Source organism: Lissotriton helveticus, chromosome 7, assembly GCF_964261635.1.
Source record: "Lissotriton helveticus chromosome 7, aLisHel1.1, whole genome shotgun sequence".
Classification (NCBI taxonomy): Eukaryota; Metazoa; Chordata; class Amphibia; order Caudata; family Salamandridae; genus Lissotriton; species Lissotriton helveticus.
In genome coordinates, this window is record NC_136068.1 from 376,887,680 (window position 1) to 376,907,829 (window position 20,150).

The following is a 20,150-nucleotide window of genomic DNA, read 5'->3' on the forward strand; positions in this document are numbered from 1 at the left end:
TGCTCCCCTTCCCGGCCAAGGTCATCGAGAAAATCGTCAACATACCTCGAAGAAAATAGAATCTTGGACCCTTCCCAGTCAGGGTTCCGCAGCAACCACAGCACCGAGACTACCCTCGTCGCCGCCACCGTCACCATCAGGACCCTGCTGGACAACGGTGTGACTACAGCACTCATCCTCCTAGACTTCTACGCCGCCTTCGACACCGTCGGCCACCACACTCTACGTGCACGCCTCCACACCGCAGGGATCCGAGATAAGGCTCTGGAATGGACCACCTCCTTCCTCTCCGGCAGAACCCCAGAGCGTCCGCCTGCCCCCATTCTGTTCCAAAGCCTCCAAGATCATCTGCGGCATACCCCAGGGATCCTCCCTCAGCCTGACACTGTTCAACATTTACATGGCCATGCTCGCACACGTCGCACCGACAGCACGACCACAGCATAATCTCCTACGCCGATGACACTCAACTGATCCTCTCCCTCACCAAGGACCCCATCACTGACAAAGCCAACCTCCACGAAGGAATGAAGGCAGTCGCTGACTGGATGAAGATCAGCCATCTGAAGCTGAAATCGGACAAGACAGAGGTCCTCATCATCGGCTCCAACCCTTCAGCCTGGGACGACTCCTGGTGGCCGACGGCACTGGGGCAGCCCGACACCCACCGACCACGCACGCAACCTGGGAATCATCCTCGACTCAACGCTCTCAATGACTAAGCAAGTCAACACCGTCTCCTCCTCCTGCTTCAACACCCTCCGCATGCTCCGCAAGATCTACAGATGGATCCTGACAAATAAAAGAAAGAGTGTCACCCAGGCCCTCGTCAGCAGCAGACTCGACTATGGAAACGCCCTCTACGGGGGAGCCCCGACCAAGCTCATCAAATGACTACAATGCATCCAAAACGCCTCAGCACGACTGATCCTCAACGTACCATGACACGGCCACATCACCCACCACTTGAGAAACCTGAACTGGCTCCCCGTCAACAAGAGGATATCCTTCAAGCTCCTCATCCATGCACATAAAGCACTCCACAAGACCGGCCCAGCCTACCTCAACAGACAGCTCTCCTTCTACATCCCCAACCGCCAGCTCTGCTCCGCCGACCTCTCACTCACCACCGTACCGCACATCCGAAGAACAACCACCGCTGGGAGATCCTTCTCCCACCTTACCGCCAAGACATGGAACACCCTCCCACTGAGCCTATGACAGACCCAAGACCTGCTGACCTTCAGGAGGATACTCAAGAACTGGCTGTTCGATCAGTAGCACCCCCCCTCCCCAGTGCCTTGAGACCCTCGTGGGTATGTAGTGCGCATTACAAATGATTGATTGATAGATTGATTGATTGATGTGTTTGGGCCAAAATATAGAAAACTTGAAGAATACAGTGGAAAATCAAATGTAACCAGCAGGACAACACTAACAGGAAACACTTGTGTTGTGAAGCTAACAACCATTTATTATTGAATGTGTTTATTAATCGTGTCATTTTACATATAGATGAAGATATTCACTGTAAAGGTCTCAAATTCTATATAACTTTGTAAAGCCCATGTTCATTTCTCTTATGTTAGCTGAATTTGTAGCCCTAAAATGTATTTTCCCTAGAAGCTCTCGCATTAGAATTAATAGTTGAATTTCATGTGCATGTTAGATCCTATTATTTCTCACATGTGTGTTGCAGGTGGAAGAAGCATCCTTGTTAGTTAGAATAATTACTTTTGTTGGACTTGGCCCTTTTTGCCAGATTCACCCCTGAACATTTTGCCTTAAGCTCTGACATAGTGGTAGTGATTTCAGGTCTCTGGGCACTTTAGCACTATGGTCAAGTGTAAAGTGCGTGTGCTCTCTGAGTGTGTGTGGTGAGATTGGCCTGCCCTCCCATAGGAATGCATAGGGGATATATGTTTTCATGGTAATTCCTGGTATGAGGGGAGTTGCGGGTCGAGTTTAGTATGTATGAACTAGTGAGGATAAATGCTGCGCAATGATGTGGGCATATGTATGGTGACTGGTGGAGAAATGCCACTTTTAGAAGTTTGCATTTCTGTGTGCTGTGTGTCTGCCTGCCTTATGTGAATTGCATGTCTGGCTTGTGATTGACAGAAGCTGAGAGGTGTGGGTGGCTCCAGGAGACAGGGTGAGTCAGCCCAGTGGTGAATAGAGAGATCTGTATGCAGATGGGAGGGAGGAGTTGCACCTGGGACCTGAATAGGGCTGTGCCTTCCCTCCACAATGCTGGCTCCGCCCCCTGTGATGCGTCTAATCACTGAGCCCCCACCTGACAAAGGGGAGAGGAGCTGAGCATAACAAAGTGCTCCAAATCCCCTCTAAACCAGTCCTAACTGGTATTCACAAACCCTGTGCTGTGACACAGAGGGATTTTCTAATATAAATATAGGGGTTGTGACCCCCATGAAAAGGTCCTGTTCTGTTCCTGATGGAGGGGAGTTTGCTGCTGCTGGGGCCCAGGAGGAACCGCAATGGGGGCTGCCTCCCTGCTGGAGGGCCCGGTGTGCTGGCCCCTGGGCCCAGCTATGCCCCTGAAACCTCTCATGGACCTTTCCTAAATGAGCTGTGGCTCCTAGCCCCTGGGAGCACTGTGCTTTGATTCCCCAGGAGAGAGGAGCGCTGAAGCTTTGCAGCGCTGGGCAGCACATCGCAGCTAAGAGGGAATCCCTAGCATGGGGACTCCCCAGTAGTGCCCTTTGCGGGTGCCCACACAGCTTATTTCGGTATTTCAGGAGCGGGATCCCAACCTGTTGTTCGTGTTCTTTAGCGGGTGCCTACCCCGTGGTATTGCCACATTCTTGGTTTATGTAAAGGGCGGGTGCCCACCTCGCCTTATGCTGCCTTAGCGGGAGCCCACCCCATGTTCTACTTTGAGAGAATCACTGCTGCGGCCCGTGCGAAAACAGGAAGCCAGGCAAGAGATTCCCGGATGTGGGCGGAGCTCGGGGAAGCCGGAAGCGCTGGAGATCCGTCCGGTGCCTCGCAGGCTCCATGGTAAAGTCCAGGGTCCCAAGAGGGGGCCCAGGTGAATTCAGGAGAAGTCTGTGGCAGGAGGGGCTCCCGTGAGCTGAGGGAGCCCCGTGATGTCAAAGGAGAGCTGCCGATGTTGAGAGGCGGCCCCAGAAGAGAGGCGAGCCTCCACAGAGCCCTGCCGGCACAAAGAGCAGCAGAGCTCGTAAGGAGGATGGCCCACAGTCCGGTGAGTGAAGATGGCTATGGGGCAAGAGGGGACCGAGGCAGAAGTGCCTGTGCCTACCCCCTGAGAGGCCCCACATGGTAGAGGGCCACTCCATCATGGGCATGTTTTGTTTTACATCCTGTGTGGCTCCAACGTTGGGCATCATCTATTCATAGGGCCCCAGGGGAGAGGTCCAAAGGCACAGTGGTGCCCGTGTTCCAATGGCTGCTCCCAGCTGCCATGGGAGTGCGCATGCAGCTGCAACAATGGGGACCTACTTGTTTAAGAGCCTCAGTGAGGCCCATAGGAAGGTCACAGTTGTGCCAGCGCCTATTATGGATTTACAGCTGCGCCACCCCAGCGTGGACAGCCGCAACATTTTGTCGCAGTTTTGTTTATAGAGTCCCTGAAGGGGACAGATGGGCCCAGTGGTGCCCAGACCTCTAATTGCTTCACAGCTTCCCAGAAAGTAGTGGGCAGCTGCTCCGTTTGGGCCCTCATTTGATATTCCCAGCTGCCCAGCAAGTAGTGGGCAGCTTCAATGTTTAGGCCTGCGCAGAGTGTGCACCCTTGACTTCCGCAGCATTTGCAGCGCACCCTGAATTTTGGACATAGGGTATTTGAGACCCTTTGGAGATGGCCAGTTGACCAGGGGGACTGTTGGGTTTATAGGGCGCTAGGCCCTAATGTGATTTATGTGGTGCTAGGAAATGTGATTCATGCAGTATGATTTACACACCCTTTTTGATACCTCTATGTGGTTTTTATGATTATGAGGTTGTTTTGCATATTATGGTTTATGCTGGTGAGATTATGTTTCACTGAGATTATTTCCCAATGTGAGTTATACTCAGGAGGTTAGGGTCTAATGCGTTTTAGACTTATGAGAGGATTGCATAATGTGTTTATGCTGGTGAGGTTGGTGCAGAATGTAATTCACACCTAAATGTGAGACTGTGCATAATGTAGTTTATGTTACAGGCTGATCTAAGTACAGTGAATACCAGTGGTTACTGGCTGTACGTTTATGAAATGTTTTGCTTTTAATAAGTTCACTATGTGATGGTTCTGACAGTAGTCCAGTGGGCCCTGTCAGGTGTATATAATCCCTTGTAGATATGACCCAGTGCCAGGTGGTACAATGTATATTATGTGAGTACTATTCTAATTTATCATGAGAATACAAGGGCTATATTTTTATATAGCCTTGTGTGGAGATCCTTTTGTAGTGTGCCTGGGATGTTGTTGCTGTGTGTGTGCGCAAATGCTTTACACATGGCCTCCGGGATAAGCCTGACTGCTCGTGCCAAGCTTCCAAGGGGGTGAGCAGGGGTTATCTTTGGTGTGTAACTCCCTTGCCCTGACTAGAGTGGTGGTCTCGACTGGCTTTGGCGCAAGCCTTAGCCAACCAGAGATCCCATCACGAACATTGGTTGTCAGCGGTGAGGATAGGACTTGCGTTTGCGCAGTACCACAGCGACAACTGGCTGCACTACAAAACTCTGCATTTTAGATAGTCCATTGAAAGGGATTATTGTGTCTAAGTTTGTTTTAAGTGTAATTTCTTCGGAAATGTATTTCTTGTGCACTATGAGTTTGGTGTCCTGCCAAGGACAGATACCAGAGAATCTGGAGGAGTGACTGCCCTTGAGCCATTGCGCTGGTTCTTGGGTTGGCCTACAGTGGGGACTTAATTGGTATTGAGTAACTAGCTCGGGAGGGTAGATTATCCCCTAAGTGCAGTGTGAGTTGTCTGGATTCACCAGTACGGGTGGGATCCAGTGGTGGCAGCAGAAGTGTGTCCAGTGCATGAAGTCCCAGTCTCGTTCCCAGAGCATGGTACCTGGTGCTCAGTAAGAGGGGTGCAGGTTGAGATTCAGGGGCAGTAGATACTGTCTCACCGGTCTGGGGGTGTGAGTGTGGATGAGTGGTGTGTTGCACTGGACGATTGGGTGTGAGTTCTCTTAAATAAGGAGCTTGTATGGAGGAGTGACCCTAGAGGAATGGTGCAGGCGTTTTCCAACCCAGGGTGGTGGAAGATGTTCAGAGTTAGGTGACCTCACAGTGAGAAGGTTGCAAGGCAGAGGGGCAAGATGGCCGCTAGAGGTGTGCAGTGAGTGAGTCGCACTCTCTCCTCCTCTCTACCATCGTATTTTTCCGATGATCGGGCTCCCCTCGGCTGGTGCTGTGTCTGGCTACTACACGTCTCAATCTCTCAGTGACTGTAAGACAGCCATAGGAGTGTCTGGGCGAAGTCAAAGAGGGATTCTATTTCAAGTGATCTCCCATATACGGAGAAAACTGGTCGGAGCTGCCAGGTTGATTTTGAGAACTTGGTTTGAGATGTCACCCCGCACGCAGAAGGGGGATGAAGCAAAAGATGGCAAGGGGGGGGCTAAAGTCACCGATGTTGAACCCCAGAGAGGAGCAGTCTCCAAAGAGAAAAAAAAAACGGGAATAAAAGCGGACTCAAGAACCCCTTTTTCAAGTGCCTCACAGAAAGGCGCCACTGGATTAAAAAAAACAATGGTAAAGAAAAACGGCTCTGACGCCGTTAGTCTCCCGAAGGAGTCGAAGGAGTCGGGGAAGACGGGTATGAATATAGTCAAGACAAAGGAAAATGCCCTGCGCCAACCCACGGTTTCAGAGAGCTTTGCAAACGTACCTGTGAGCGGCGGGGTGCATGACAGTATTGCTGGAGCTCTGGTTGTGCGAGGTGTTCGCGCTGCCGCCATGAACGCCCTGGGTCCCGGAGCTGGAGTCGGAGCTGCGGTTGCTAGGCAACCTGAGAAACATTCGGATTCTGTGATGGCGGATTCAATGCCTGCTGTAGACGCGCCGGATGCTGTGGTTGTAGCAAAGGGGTCAGAGCTTGCGCCCGAACCAGTTCTGGAGGCAACCTGGCCTGGGATAGCCAAAACAGACAAACCAGGTATGGAGCGGGCTGAGAAGACAATTGTGTGCAAAAATACGATAGTCAGCCTTGCAGGGGCTACCGAGTTGCCTGATGCAACAACATGTGTTGTATATTCAGCTGTTGAACCCAGTATTCTTGATTGGGCGGGAGCGATGGACTTGGAAAGTAATCCTATTAAATTAGGAGAAGAGTCTTCCGCTTCTGCCGAAGTGGGTATCGATGGTGCCACCTCCCCAGACAAATTCTATTCCGTGAATGAAGACTCTCAGTCACAGTCTCAGTCTTTGCCCTCAGATGAAATCAGCACAGATGAGTCGACTGGTATAGACACAGGCAGTAGTTCGCCGGCACAGAGAAACACCCAGAAGAAGCGCCTTTTTAAAAGAAAGCCCTCTACGACAGGCAGCACTACTGACCCTACTAAAAAGCTAGCCTGGGACTATTCTACCACCACCCTATCTTTTATGGAGCAAGACAGTCCTACTATGCTGGCTGGTGATCAAGGTTCATCACAATTTCCTCAACCTCCGGTCACGCTTGACTTACTATTTAATACGCTTAAATTAATGCAGTCCGAGGCTAGAGGCGAAAGTAGGAGAGCAAGACAGGAGTCAAGGAAAATTCAGAACAAACTGAGGAAAATAAGCAAAAGACAGGATGAGGTGGCGGAGAGGGTTACACACGTGGAGGAAAGAACTGGTAAAGTAGAAGATGAGTTGAGAGATCTGAAAATGTATAAACAAGAGCATCAAAAGGTGGCTGAGGATGTTAACTGGAAGCTGGAGGAGTATGAAAACAGGCAGCGCCGCAACAATCTTAGACTGTTAGGTGTGCCAGAAGGACTGGAAGGGGAGGACCCCAGATTGTTTGTTGTTAGCCTCCTAAAAGGGGCTTTCCCTGAATTAGCAACCTGGCAGTGGGAGACGGAGATACAAAGGGCCCACCGTTTCCCGTTTGTTGTCAAAAGGGGTCAAGCGGGTGCCCAAGAGGGGCGCCCGAGGGCATTGCTGATCTATGTCGGGAATTTTCTATTGAGGCAACTCATATTGGATAAGGCTAAACCAGAATCTAGACGTACATTTAATAATGTAAGCTTTTTTGCAAGGCCGGATTTCTGCCATACTGCAGTCGAGCGCAGATGGAGACTGAGGCAGTTGATTCCCCACATTCAGGCCTTGGGTTCCGAGGCTTATTTGTTGTACCCTGCTAAATTGAAGATAGTTACCAAAGGTCAATTCAAAATGTTCTTTTCTGAAATTAAAGCGAAGGCATATATGGTGGAAACTTTGGGGTACAAGGAGTAACAGCTAAGGGTTCTCTCTGGGTGACCGAACGGTGGTGGGGAGGGGGTGGCGACAGCTGTCTCCCTAGCGTCCACACATAGGTCATGGGTGACCTATTTGCCTGTAGGGGAGGGTGGGGGTGGGGTAGTGTGGGGGGGGTTCAGGGAGAGGGGAGGGAAAGGCAGGGGGGGGAAAAATGGCACACGTCGCACACGCAGAATTACATTAAGAAACAGTTACAGAAACAGTCACAGGACCTGTTTATTTTTTGGAAGGGGGAAGTAAGAGAAGAAACCGAGAGATGGAATAGAGAGCTGGTACCAATTCTAGATGTTTTTTAATGTCTTGTCGTATTATGTCGATGAATGTCTGTGGCCTTAATGATCTTCAGAAAAGATTACGGGTTTCAGCATTTTGCAAATCAATGTACCCAGACTTAATCTGCTTGCAGGAAACTCACGTGGAAGGAGGAAAGGGATATCTGTTAGAACAGTTGGGTTTTAAAGTATTAGCATATACAAAACAAGGTTCAAAGACCCGCGGAGTAGCTATACTAGGGAGAGATAGGGAATGTATTGTTTCTAGGAAAAAAGAAGACATATGGGGGAGGTGGGTCATAATAGAGGTAAGCTTTAGAGGAGCTAGGTTTACACTGGTTTCTGTGTATGGTTCAACGGGCGACGATCCCAATATATTTCATTTCTTGGATCAAGAGTTACCAACCTGGCCCGAACCCATTGTATGCTGTGGGGATTTTAACATTAGTCGTCCTTCTGGGACTGAGTTGCAAGCTGAGCATGGGTATAATGGGCGCAAAAAGAGGGTGCATAGGGCAATAGTAGACATGGCATTACATAATGCTATGTCTGACGTCTGGGCTAATCTTTATCCTCAGGCAGATGGCGATACTTTTTTTTCTGCCCCTCATAGAATAATGGTAAGGTTGGATTACTTTCTAATCTCCAATTCCTTGCTGTCAAGTTCACAGGCTAGGAAACTACCTCGCCTTGTTTCGGACCACAATCCTTTAATTTTGTCAGTTAGTCTAAGCGGGATAACAAGGAAGGTATATAGGTGGACATTCGAGAGAGCTCTTCTAAAAGACGAGGGGTATTGCAACCATATGGATAGGTGGATTAGAGAGTTCTGGAGTATCAATAAGGGGAGTACTAGCAGTGGCAATGCTTGGGATGCGTTCAAAGCAGGGATAAGGGGTGAGACGCTTAGCTTTACAACGTTTAGGCAGAAAGTGGAAAGAGAAAGGGTAGAACAACAAGTTAATTCCCTTTTAGCTGCAGAGGAGGAGCTGGGTAGGCTAATCTTGCTCGGAAGCCCCTTGGACCAACAGCTGCTGGAAATTACGGTATTAAAGGCTGGAATTGCTGAAAATATCGCTAATAAAACAGCAGCAAACTATTTGGCAAAGAAAGAACAGGCTTGCGAGCTGAGCGAAAGAGTGGGGCATATTCTTGCTGTTAGAACGAGACAGAAGATCGCTGCAGGAGATATCAAGAGTATGAAAGATGGATCAGGCAATTTGATTACTAACTCCGCAGATATAAGAGAAGAGTTTAGGAAATACTATTCAGAGTTATATGATTCGGAAGTTGAGGAGTGTAGCGATAAAATCAGGGGCTATTTAGGAAATCTCCAATTTAATGAGCTAGAGGCAGCCGAAAGGGGAAAACTGGATTCTAATATAACACTTGAAGAATTGACATCAGCCCTAGCAGATCTTCCATCATCAAAGGCTGCAGGCCCAGATATGATCCCCGTGGAGTTCTACAAAACATTCCTAGCTGCTCTCAGGTTGGAGTTAATGGACATGCTTACTCAAGCTCAGAGGGAGGTTTCGATTCCAAACTCATGGGGAGGCACCGAAATTATAGTTATTCTGAAAAAAGGCAAACCTGCTACAGCCCCTGGGTCGTATAGACCTATAGCCTTAATGAATGCGGATGTGAAACTATATTCGAAAATTCTGGCAACTAGACTGGCGGTTGTTATAGAGAAGTTAGTTTCCCCAGTCCAACATGGTTTTATCCCAGGGAAGGGTACTACGGAACATGTTAGAACAGTGATCACTTCCTTTGATGCTATGGAAATTTCAGGTGGCCCTGTCGCAGCTTTATTCCTTGACGCCGAGAAGGCTTTTGATAGGGTCGCCTGGGGGTATTTGTGGGAGGTATTGCGGCACTATGGTTTTGGTGAAGGGTTTATTAGAGCAATCCAGGTTTTATATAAGACACCAACGGCTAGAATTAGAATTAATCGAGAACTCTCAGCTGCGGTACAGATAAAAAGAGGGACAAGGCAAGGTTGTCCGAGTTCTCCACTTCTTTTCGCACTTTATATGGATCCCTATCTACGTTATCTTAATTTTAATCCTAGAATTCCTCCCCTTTGTTTGAATGGTTTAGAGATTAATGTGTTGGCGTACGCAGATGACGTTGCTATAATTACTCCGGACCCATCTATGGCAATTGGAGAAATTGAACAAGAGGCCCAAAAATTTGGTATATTCTCTGGTTATAAGCTCAACAGCGCTAAAACTCAAATCATTAAGAATTCAACGGCATGCTGTGACGACATACGAGTGGTTCCGGCAGCAGTTTATTTAGGGGTTGAAATATCAGCTAATCTTGAGACAGTGGTAGAACGGAATTTGTCTCCCTTAGTGAGGAAAGTAAGCCTAGATCTGGGTAGGATAAACAATCTTAGACTCTCATTAGTGGGTCGTACCAATGTGATTAAAATGCTTATACTCCCTAAGTTTCTTTATTTCTTTAGAACAATACCCCTAATGTTTGAATCCTCTTGGTTTAATAAGCTTGAATCAATTTTGAATAAGTTTATTTGGTCATATGGGAAGACCAGGCGGGCCTATAAATTCATGACTCTACCAAGGGCTAGGGGGGGGTGGGGGGTCCCAGATTTTAGATTATATTATTGGGCTTCGGCTCTTCAATATATGCAGGGCTTGATTGGTGCAAGCGGAGCGGATTTAAATGTTAACGCCTTTTCGACCATGGTGTACTCCATTGTGTTGGGTTCTGAAACAACAAATGCCTTTTTAAGTTGCGCTGATTTTTCGTATTATAAACATACCCGATTTAAGACTGTTTTAGCGGCGAATAACATTTGGACAGCTGTAGCTAAAAAGTGCGGGCTGGGCAGATTTAACAGATACACTAGACTTTACAGGAATAAAACCCTCCCACCGTTAATCTTTACTGATGCTACTATGGCAGAATGGTCCAGAAAAGGAATTACAAAAATAGGGGATCTGTTGGGCCCAGATGAGAAGATATTGCAATTCTCTGACTTGATGGCAAAGTTTAATATTGTCAGGCAGAGCTTTTTTAAGTATTTACAGGTCAGGAGTTTTCTCAGTACAAAAATGGGGGAGAGGCTGGCTTTGCAAAAAATAATATTCTGGATGCTATAGAACAAGGCGGGGTGTGTTCTATCCGTCATTTTTACGCCATCCTGGTAGAGTTGAAGTTAGACGATATCGAAAAATATGAGAATAAATGGACAGGGAAATTAGGAATACAGGGCCGATATTTCTCGGACTCGTTGGAATTAGGATGCTCCGTTCTTTGCTCTGCCCCACTTCAATCTCAACACTATAAAACCTTATATCAACTCTACCATACACCGGATCGCATTGCACAGTGGGGAGGTATTACAGGGACTACCTGCCCTCGTTGTAGCACTCCAGCAGCTGATAGTATACATATTTTCGCGTTATGTCCTCAATTAAGAGTATTGTTGAAGGGTATTGAAGAATTTTTGGGTCGTACACTTGGGTTGGACGTCACGTTAACACCAACCGTAATTATGTTAGGGGTTAGAGGGTTTGATGGTGATTATGGTGAATTTTTGTTTGTAGCAATGGCGGTGTATAGATTGTTGATCGCCAGAGCTTGGCTGGATAAAACACCTCCAGTAATTCAACAATGGATTGCCTTGTTATTGGGGACCTTTAATCTAGAAAAAGGCATTTATCTCAGGAAAGGAAGAAGGGCAAGGAGGTTGGGAAGGGAAATTTGGGAACCAGTTCATCGATGGAAAGAAAGGATAAATGAAAGTTATAATTGATTTAACTATTCTTGTTATGTCTAGTGGTATAGATGGATGTAAAGTATTTTATTTTGTATAAATTTCTGTATAGAGTTTGATTTACATATGTACTTGTATTCTGCGTATTCTGTGTAACGCCATACGTGTGCCTATAAAAACTCTAATAAAAATATAAAAAAAAAAAAAAAAGAGAAGGTTGCAAGGCCTCACATCATGTCCTGCGAGGAAGGTGTGAGACTGGGCTGTATTCCGAGCCTCAACATGTCTCCGACACTGGATGGTTCTTAGAAGGAACACCACGTTGGGAGCCTAGTCTCTCCTGTTTGACTGTTCTTTGTGGGGTATCTACCCGTGTTAGAGGATCTGAAGAGGCATTGGCGAGTGGTTCCAGAAGGAGTGGCTGAGGTGTCTTCCAGCCCAAGGTGGTGGAAGAGGTTCAGGGTAGCCCAGCTAGGTCCCTGTGTAGTGGGAGGGGTGTAGGGGCTCACGTCCTGTCTCAGAGTAGAAGGAGTGAGTGTGGGACGGTGTGTTCCACGGTGGCCCGAAACCCCATCTTAGGATCTGGATGGTTCCCGTGGGGAACACCTGGTTGGGACCCTAGGCTGTACTGAGGAGGATCTCCTAGTGTCTGGGGAACGTAGAATGTCTGTAAGCAGAGCTCCAGCAGTTTTGGTGTCTGGCAGTACCGCTCCAGTTGGGAGGGTGCAGAAGTCCTGAGTGAGAGGTGAGAGGGGGAAATAGTCCCCAGTGAGAACCAGTGGGTCAGGGGCCAGCCAGAAGAGTCACCAATAATTGGCCATGGTGACGCCACTTCTGTCCTGGGGGATCTGCACTGCACTGTCTGTTGGACAGGAGGTCGTGAGATCTGCGCCAGGCAGACAGTCGCACAACACATTAGTTATTTGTCATCCTCGTGAAGTCCTGGTTCTCCGGGCATCTGACCAAAGGGTAGCGTCCCTGGGTTGGGGAGCCAAGAGCAGGTGGTTCCTTACCTGGACGGCAGGGTGGCTGTAATCATTGTCCTGGCCGGTTTGCCTTCTGGGGATAACCCTGTGAACACAGGGGGGGCCCATCTTAAAGGAAGGGGACCCTGTGTTTCCCAGAAGGGGTGGTGCAGGCCTAGCCAGGATCTTTAGCGTCCCTGGCTGAGTGTGGTAGTACTACCCTGAGAGCAGGCGGGGCCCATCTTAAGTGAAGGGACCCTGCTCTACAGTGGGAGGGTACAGAACTCTGAAAGGGGGGTGCAGAGGGAGGGAGTCCTCGCCTCTGACCTCGGTGCATCTGGTGAATGTGGATCCCAGGTGGTAGACCAGTTAATGGAGAGAGGTGCTGAACTGGTAGTAGAGTTGTGTTCTGGAGGGTGCTTCACCTGGGAGAGTGCGCAACCCCAGAAGTAGAGGTAGGGTGAGGAGACGCTTTGCCCATGACCTCTGGTCAGCCTGAGGGTGCGGACCCTAGGTTGAAGGATCAGTGGTGGTTTGGAACTACACTGAGAGGGAGAGTGGAGAATGGCTATTGGATGTCAGGGGTTACTGCCCCCACTCTGTGGATTGGCAAGGACCAGTGGTATCTGGATGGCCTAGGGCCTGGTCCTGGCCACGCACAACTAGGCAGTACCAGTGGGGTAGCCTAGTTGGGCCTGAGAGTTATTTTAAAGAGAGAACCTCGTGGGTTCAGAGTGGCGAAGAACTGGAGTGTGTCCCTGCAGTGCGGGCCCGCGTCCGTGTTCTATCACCACAAGCAGGGAATCCCATCACAGTGTGATTGGTCTGCCCTGCATTTTGAGTTGAAGGGGGGGTTGGACTTGGCCCTTTTTGACAGGTTCACCCCTGAACTCTCTGCCTTAAGCTCTGACATAGTGGTAGTGATTTTAGACTTCTGGACACTTTAGCACTGTGGCGCAGTGTAAACTGCATACGCTCTCTGATTGCGTGTGGTGAGATTGGCCTGCCCTCCCATAGGAATGCATGGGGGATATGTGTTTCAATGGTTGTTCCTGGTATGAGGGGAGTGCTGGGTACAGTTTAATATGTATGAACTTGAGAAGATAAATGCTGCACAATGGTGTGCGCAGATTTATGGTGACTCGTGGAGAAATGCCACTTTTAGAAGTTGGCATTTCTGTGTGCTGTGTGTCTGTCTGTCTGATGTGAAATGCATGTCTGGCTTGTGATTGACAGGAGCTGAGAGATGTGGGAGGCTCCAGGAGACAGGGTGAGTCAGCCCAGTGGTGAATAGAGAGATCTGCTTGCAGATGGGAGGGAGGAGTTGCACCTGGGACCTTCCCTCCACAATGTTGGCTCCGCCCCCACTGAACCGACCACCATTGCATCCACTTCACCTTCCAAAAACCCACCATGCACAACTGCACCCAACTGATGTCGCGTCGCTGCTGGAGCAAAGTCACCGAATACCAGCTCTCCAGCCCCCTCACCCGGAGCTCACCTGCAGACCCGACCAACCCCGCCGCCGCCACCCGCAACCTCAGATAGTGGATCGACGACTGCGCCAACACCCTCACCCCACACAAGAAACCCTCCAACAGCCACACCAGCAAGAAAGCCAGCTGGTTCAGAGAAGGCCTCCAAGCAAACCTGCCAAAAGCTAGAGAAGAACTGTCTCCGTGAACGAATCCCAGAGAGCTACCCAGCCCACAAGAACGCCACCCGCAGACACCACCACCTCATCAGATTCGCCAAAAGGGCCTCCTTCAAAGACCACCTAGACAACAATGCACACAACAGCAAAGAGCTCTTCAGTATCCTGAAGGAACTCTCCAACACCAACGACATCCCACCCTAGCAAGACCTGTGAAACTCGCTGGCCTCCTTCTTCCACCGCAAGATTGCAGACATCCACGAGAGCTTCAACATCACGACCGTCCTGGCAACAACTGAGACTTCTGCCCCCATAACCACCATCCGCACCAACCATCTGCTCTCCTGGACCAACATCAACAACGATGATACCATGAAGATCATGAACACCATCCACTCCGGATCCCCGTCAGACCCATGCCCACACTACATCTTCAACAAAGCCAACACCACCATCGCACCTCATCTCCAGAAAGTCATCAACATTTCCTTCGAAACAGCAACCTTCCCAGAGAGCTGGAAGCACACCGAGATCAACGCCCTACTCAAGAGACCCAAGGCGGACTCCCAAGTGTCAGGTCTTGTCGTTGGTTCTCTTCTGGGCTGTGATGATTGTCCTATATTCTCCCCCACACAACTCTCCTAGTGTCTGAGACAATTAAGACAGACTACCAAGATCGTCCCGTGAGGGCGGGAAAGGAAAGGGACAGCTGGGAGGGAGATCTGAAATGACAAGAACAACAGATTTAGCAAACTCCTCCCTAGAACTACACAACGGAATGACCTACACTCCTTGCTCTTGTCAACCCCCTTTTATTCTATTTCCCCTACCTGTGCAGGAAAATATAGCTCTTTGTATTTGGGGAGGAATGATGAGAGCCTTGACTGGGAAAGGCAGCCAACTGAAACAAGAAACATATAGGAACACAATAAACACTTGAATGCACAAGAAACAATAATACACTCTCGTGTCGCTACACCTACCACTTATGTACAGTGTTCTTCTTTAGGCTAGCACTATTCCCATGCGCAAGAGCTTGATAACATCTCCCCTGTATGGTTAAAATACAAAGTGCAGAATCGTGAAGAAAATGATGTGACAAATCATAAACTGGACAAACGAAGAAATAGGTTGAAAATCACCCTTGTCACCTTCCCCTGATTGTTCAGGGCGTTTCCTCCATGTAATGAAGGTGACAACGTGTCACACTATGATGAATGCAAAAAGGAGTCTTTCCACACTCTTAGGCCAATATAGTCAATATTGTTCACAGTGTCTCTGACCTTAACGTGTATTGCGAGAAGCGTTCATACAACAATGCTCTATATTGATTGGCTCTACTTCAAAACCTATCCCCGCAATGAAAACGCGGAAAAGCATCTCGTCCAACGGGAATAGGAACAATAACTTTGTTCCTTCACAAAGCTTGACACTCAATAGTTCAGTAGCAGACAGATTCTTCACCCGACCCAACGCGGGGTGAAAAAACAGACAGAGAACAAATGACCATCGTTTTTTCCTCCTTTACGGAGCTTACCGCTACCTCCACCCGATGTCTGGACAAGGCAAAAATTATCGGCACCGAGAGCAAGCGCCGACTGTGTTTATTTCCGGGCAGAAACGTAATCAACGTCTTGACGCTTGGCGTCTTTTCCCGGCTTTCTGGGAAACATAGTTCGTTACCTGCTGTTGCCATTTCACACGCATTAGGCGGACGGCGTTCATATAAGCAGAACTCCGACAGTACATCCCCCCTCACAAAGGACGCCGTCCAGCAGCAGGCTTACTCGGAAATCGCTGATGGAACCGGGCAACCAGACGAGGAGCATGGACCAATCGCTCAGGTTCCCAGGAATCTTCCTCCCGACCAAAACCCTTCCAGGAAATCAGATACTGAGACATCCCCTCACCCATCTCGAATCAAGAACCCCTTAACCTCATATTCACGGTCCTGCTGAACCCAGAGGGGTGAAGGAGCCCTTCGAACAGGACAAAGAGAGGGTTTTAACAAGGACACATGTAAGACAGGGTGGATCCGCAGATGGACCGGCAGTCGCAATCCAACAGGCACAGGAGTTACATGCTTCTCAACCCTAAAAGGCCCAATGAACCGAGGATTGAACACACTGTGCTTCCGGAACTTGATGTGTCTTGTAGACAACCACACCAAATCCCCTTTTTTGTACTCGGGGCATGGTCTGCGATGTTTATCTGCCTGCAGCTTGTACTTTGATTTAGCCTGGACCAGATTCCGGCGCGTCGCCGAAAGTACTCGGCGTATGCGCCGCAATCTGGCCCCAACATCCGGCAGCCGCACATTGTCATTCGGTAGCAGCAAAGGACTGACTCTAGGGTGGTGACCATACATACAGAAAAAAGGAGAATGAAGCGTGGATGAATGCTGTGTGCTGTTGTATGCCACCTCGGCCACCCACAACCAATCCACCCATGCGTCTGTGTTCGTCTGGACATAGCATCGCAAATACTGCTTTAAGGTCTGATTAAGTCTTTCTGTCTGGCCATCAGTCTGGGGATGAAAGCTGGTAGACAAGGAAGGGGATATTTGCAAGGCTTAACACCATGTCTTACAAAATTGTGCAGTGAATTGAGCGCCCCTGTCGGACACTATCACCCTGGGTAGGCCATGTATCCTAACAACATTCTCTAGAAGGAGATGTGCCAATCGACCAGCCGTGGGGACCTGATTACATGCCACAAAATGCCCCATCTTAGTCAGGTAATCTACCACCACCAGTATGGCTGTTTTTCCCTGATCTTTAGGGAGTCCGACAATAAAGTCTACGGAAAACCTCTCCCATGGTGTTTCGGGGGTCGGCAAAGGATGCAACAGTCCCTGTGGTCGTTGATGGTCGGATTTCATTTGGGCACAGATCATGCACTTCTTACCCCACTGCTGTAAATCACACCTGATTGAAGGCCACCAGAACTGTCTCAAAGCTTTTTCAAGGGTTTTCACCGCTCCCATATGACCGGCACAAGGTGCTTCATGACACCAAACAAACACAGTTTTTTGCAGGGACCTAGTCGGAACAGGCACTTGGGATCCCCTCATAGGCACTCCATGTCTCAATTTCCATTCCGGATAATGACGAAGCCATGTTCTCCACACACAGGTTTGTATCCCTTTACGAATTACCTGCAGAAAATCCCCCGTCTGTGTTACACCCACAACGTTGGCTCAATAATGGACCTGCTAGGTGTTACAGTATGCATCGTTGGATTCTCTTGCCTCGTTAAGGCGTCCGCCTTTTTGTTCTCACTGCCTGGTCGAAACGTAACGATGAATTGATATTCTTCGAAGAATAACATCCAGCGCAGTTGTCTTGGCGTAAGGTGACGGGCCACATGCAAGAACTGAAGGTTCCTGTGATCTGTATAGACTGTCACCCTATGAGTAGCACCCAACAGCCAGTGTCTCCATTCCACGAATGCATCGCGGATGGCCAACAATTCCTTTTCTGCAATTGTGTAATTTTTTTCAGCGGGACTGAGTTTTCTCGACATAAAGGCGATAGGGTGTAGTACTCCGGTGTTTTCCTCCCTTTGCGATAAAACGGCTCCAACTGCGACTTCGGATGCATTCGCCTCCACTATGAAAGGAAGATCAGGATCCGCATGGGTCAAAACAGGTGCCGAAGAGAAGGCTTCCTTCAATCCATCAAAAGCTCTTTGTACAGCCGAATCCCAAACAAATGGAACATCTTTTCTTGTCAGGCGGGTCAAAGGCGTTACTAGAGACGAAAATCCCCCAATGAATCGCCGGTAAAAATAAGTGAACCCCAGTAAACACTGGATGTCTTTTACTGTATTCGGACGAGGCCACTCCTGTATGGCCTTTACCTTCCTCTCAGCCATGACTTGACCCGAAGGAGTGAGCATTACCCCCAAGAACTCCACAGTAGTCACATGAAATTCGCATTTCGTAATCTTGCAATACAACTGGTGTCGTCTCAAGGCTTGAAGTACTTGGCTCACTTGTGTTACATGTTCTTCGGTGTTGTTGGAATACACCAAAATGTCGTCTATATATACGACCACAAACCTGTCAAGGTATTCTCTCAGCACTTCATTGAGGAAGAATTGAAAGGCGGCCGGGGCATTACATAGCCCAAAGTGCATTACAAGATATTCAAAGAGCCCGTACCGCGTCTTGAAGGCCATCTTCCATTCATCTCCCTGTCGGATGCGCACAAGGTGATACGCACCTCGCAAATCAAGTTTCGTATAAATGGTGGCAGAACGGACTTGTTCTAACAACACCGGTATCAGAGGCAGGGGATACTGATTCTTAATCGTAATGGTGTTTAAGGCTCTATAATCTATGCAACACCTCTTTTCTATATTAGCCTTAGGTATGAAAAACAACGGTGATGCTGCAGGCGATCTAGAGGGCCGTATATACCCTAAGGCCAGGTATTTATCCAGGTACTCCCTTAAATATTCATTTTCAGGCACCGTTAGTGCGTAGAGTCGTCCATTAGGCACCACCGCTCCGGGGAGAAGATCTATTCGGCAGTCGTAGGCTCGGTGAGGTGGGAGTTCTGCGGCCTGGACTTCACTGAATACGTCCTCGTAAGCAGCATAACATGGTGGCAAAGTCACCTCTTTTTCGGCTGCTGTGGCTATTCCCTGGATTAAAGCCAAAGTCTTAGAAGGGCCTTCGGACTCAAAAACACAATGCAACTGACAATACTCAGATGTAAACCGTATGGTACGGGAGGACCAATGTATAGTTGGTTTGTGTTGTTGTAACCAGGGAAGCCCTAAAATAACGCCATATTGGGGTGCCTGAATTATATTGAATGACAACAGTTCACGATGATTTCCCTCATAGACGAGTTCATATTCAGGGGTATGAAACTTAATGGGCCCAGCGATCAATTCACTACCGTCCACAGCATACACCGTTTCTGGCTGGAGTTTCTCAATGAACTTTACCCCCAACCTTTTTGCTTCTTTGAAATCCATAAAACATCCTGTTGCACCAGAATCAACCATAGCTTTAACGTCTTTTACCTCTGATCCAACACCTAATGTCATGGCCAAAAACAAATGATTATTCCCCTGGTCCCGGTTAGGCAATATTGAAGGGATAACAAACCGGCTTGATGGGTCCCCTTCATTAACCTTCAAGCACTGGAGTTTTCCGACTTCTTCTCGCTGCTTCCTGCCACGTTTTGCCCAACTCTGTTTTTCCCTGATTTGGGCTTCACCGGACAATCTCTCAAGTAATGTCCTTTTTTGCCACAATATAGACAAATGCCGAACTTTCTGCGGTGTTCTTTTTCCTGTAGCGTCAATGCTGCTCTCACAGCTCCGATTTCCATGTTTTCTGAGGAGGAACCGGACTTCTCCACCTGTCCCCCTTTATTATAAGGCAGAACAGGCTGTTCTTTTTTCTTGGTGTCGCCTTTTCTTTCGCGCATTCTGTGGTCCAACCGCAAGGTTAGTTCGATCAAAGCCGAGCAGGACCGTGGCTGAGGGTCTATCTGTGCCAATACATCCTTCATTTCCTCGTTAAGACCCTGATAAAACAGGGCTGATTGCTTGATTTCTGGCCAATCTGTTTCAGCAACCAGACGACGAAAATTGTTCAAATAGGTTACCAGGTTAGAGGTGCCTTGCTTCAGGACTAGTAGCTCTCGGTCTGCGGTGAATGTTTCGGCTTGACGATCAAAGGTCTTTTCAAACTCTGCTCTGAACTCGTCCCAATCGTACAGGAGAGGATCATCTTGCCGAACCACAGGGACTGCCCATTGTGCCGCCTCCCCCCTAAATAGGAGATAAGGAAGGCAACCCTAGCTTGGTTAATGGCAAACATCTTAGGCTTGCACATAAATTGCAAAAGTACTTGAGTCATAAACACTTGCACCTTTCTATTTTCCCCATAAAAGCGCTCCGGAGGAGCTAGAGGTATCTGGGTTGGCATTTCTACCACTACTGAAGTAGATGGAGTGGAACTAGACCCGGCATCGAATGGGTTCCCCTGCATCCTATCCATTCTTGCCCTTAACTGTGCAGTTTCAGCTCTAGAAGCCAC